The sequence below is a fragment of the Magnolia sinica genome, chromosome 17 (genome assembly GCF_029962835.1).
Source record: "Magnolia sinica isolate HGM2019 chromosome 17, MsV1, whole genome shotgun sequence".
Taxonomy (NCBI): domain Eukaryota; kingdom Viridiplantae; phylum Streptophyta; class Magnoliopsida; order Magnoliales; family Magnoliaceae; genus Magnolia; species Magnolia sinica.
Genome location: NC_080589.1, coordinates 66,407,693 through 66,410,574, shown reverse-complemented (window position 1 = coordinate 66,410,574; position 2,882 = coordinate 66,407,693). Strand labels below are relative to the sequence as shown.

General features: G+C 36.3%; 1 long non-coding RNA gene across 1 annotated transcript; it reads left to right on the top strand.

Moving 5' to 3' along the window:
• The first annotated feature begins 1,257 nt into the window (after positions 1–1,257).
• Positions 1,258–1,420, top strand: LOC131231683 (uncharacterized). The gene is made up of 2 exons (XR_009164510.1): positions 1,258–1,301; positions 1,349–1,420. It is a non-coding gene; the product is annotated as an uncharacterized LOC131231683 (long non-coding RNA).
• Positions 1,421–2,882: the final 1,462 nt, after the last annotated feature.

Sequence of the window (2,882 nt, the reverse complement as noted above, 5' to 3'; positions counted from 1 at the left end):
GTGCATGCTAGCATTTCAATTGAAGAGTTACAAGTTACCTCTTGAAAGAAGGTAATTGGCTGCTGACTAAGGGAATGGTTGGTAGAAATCCAAATCAAGAACATGCAATGATCATCTTTTAATTCATCAAAGAATTATTCCTAGCTGAACTTGCATAAATAACAACAAATAAAAATAAAAATGATCCAATGTAAAGCTGATGGGGTAGAAATCAGAAAAACCTACTATGATGATGGCCATGATGTTTGAGTGATTATTGGAAATTTCTATTAGTTGGAAATCAAAGCTAGAAACCAAAAGCTGAAATTTTAAATGAATTACCTGGTATGTAAGAGTGTGATTTTTGGCAATTCCTCTAGATTTCAATTCTTCCATTATTAAACTGATACAATCTTCCATCTGATCTCTATAAGGATCCCCTGTATCCTAAACATAACTTGCAAGCACCAAAGTTAATTGTTAGTGGTTTGGTCATAGTCCACTTGAGCACATTTCTCTTATATGTGATAAACACAAACTAATGTATTTTTAATTGATCCTTAGGTTTTTTTTAGTTGTGTTTTGAGTTAATTGTTAGTGGTTTGAGTTAACTGTTTTGCAATCAACCTGTTGTGTCACCAACAAAAATGAAGGAAATAAGTTTCTTTTGGAACTTGAAAAGCAAAAAAAAAGGGGGGGACTGAAATAAATTACTTTTTCTTAAAAGATACTTATTTAAGCTGTTTTTATAAGAATTTTACTGGAAACAAGCTCAAACAAACCAATAGACTCGACCTCTACTATTGACATTGCGACATTCAAGCCTATTAGCTCGTGCAATCACAAACTAATAAGTAAATCAGAGCCATTGAAAAATACCAAAGACTGCAGGACCACAAAGCAACTGGACAACCAACCATCTGCTGATCAACACTGAAAAAGAGGGATTTAGGTTTGGTGCTGGCGGTTCCAAATTTGATACGGTTTTAAGCCGTTTCAGAACCAAAGACCTACTCGTTCCTAAATGGCCTTTTTGTTCTTGAGTGTAAGATCCCATTGGGTTTCCCGCATAAGCAATGACATCCCCCACTTTTATGCCAGTCAGTCCAGGTCCCACAGCTGTCACCATTCCAACTGCCTCACGGCCTGCAAAAGAAAGACTCATGTATATTCTCACTCTTATGCTTTCACACATGAATTGAGGTATAAGGTACTTTTATTTCTTTCTTTCTACTTCTTATTTTCTTTTTCTTTCTTTCTACTTATTAACATAAGCTGTATGAACTTCCCCACCTGAGAAGAATGCCAATCATGAAATAGATGTTAGAGGTTCCTTGCCATTACAGGTATGGAACTAAGTTTGTTAGAGGTTCTTGGATCCTCCCATTACCTTTTTCTTAAATCCGTAGTGAAATAATAACTAAGGCCTTCATCAGATGCATTATTGAATCTTGAATTACAATAACCAGTTCTAAATGACAAAAGTGTAAGATGGTATCCGTAATAAGTAGCCCTCTAGTTGAAGTCATGGATGGATGCACCACAAATTCTCTCTTTGGTTATCAGTGCCACAAGTGCATTACAACTTACTTCAATGGTTACACTTCCACAAGTTTGGAGGAGGAGGCAGTGTATATACCTGAAGGTGGTGGCTTGTATGGGATAGGTTGACTGCAAATAGACAACTTGAAAAATAACAAGAGCTTGGATTAGCCAGAAATATATATTTTTTTCGTAGAAACTGACAACAAACACAAACACATGATGTCAGTCGATAAACATGGAAATTCACAGTTCACTTTCCCTAAAATTGATATTCATCGCCCTAGTAAGAGCCTGTTCCATCAATCATAAGCCTGTTCTAGCTCATTTTAGGACATGGTCTGAAAAATGAAGCAGATCCAAATCTCAAGTGGACCACACAGTAGGGACAGATGAGGAAATTAGTTCCTACCAAGTGAATTTAGAGGTTTTTCCCCTTTATCAACTGGTATTCCTTAATATGTATATACATACATATATACATGCATAGATAGACATGTACACACGCTCTCTTTCCCCACCCCATGCATGTGTGGGCACACACACACAAGAAACGTCCATGAGTGAGTTTCAGCTCACAGGGGGAAATGCTTGCTTGTCTCAAAATACACATTTGTTGGTGGACTCAACAAAAGCACAAAGACTTTTGCAAGAGAAAGAAACACCAAGGGAAATGCTAGATGGTTCTTTGCGAAAACTTGGAATCTATGGTAATATAGACAGAAGAAGATGGAAACTATCTTGACTATGCGACAAGGTACAACTGACCTTAGAAATTAGAATACGAAACTTGCATCCAAAAACCTTAAATAAAAAATAAAAATAAATAAAAACATCTATCAACTGAAATAAATTCTGCAAGCCATATATTGAAGTTCCTGAGGACGAACATTCAATTGCATGCAGCCTGTTAAGTTAAAAATTAAAACAGAGCCATGCTTTTGTTATTTTTTGTACATATTGAGCTCACAATCAGATTAGGGAATGAAGAGGACACTGTTTTGAAATGTGTTCTAAGATATCTAGTAATTGGAAATGAGGCCTGATACAAGCTAGCTCTCTTGCTCTTGAATTTGCATAATTGACAATATCTAGAATGAATTTGAAATTTACGCATCATTGAAAAAATCTAAAATGAATTTGAAAAACTGAACAAGCATATAGGTCAGCATGAGGTCCATACTACTACAAAAGCCTGAAAATCCAAGAAGCTTACCTGCAGAACTCAAAAAAGAGATCTTTGTCATGGATATAGGCAAGCACTCCCACAATCGCCGCAAGACCAGATCATTCATGCATGCGGTGTAGCAAACTCAACAGGGTGATTGGATGAACTGCAATAGGAAGAGAATGGAGACATT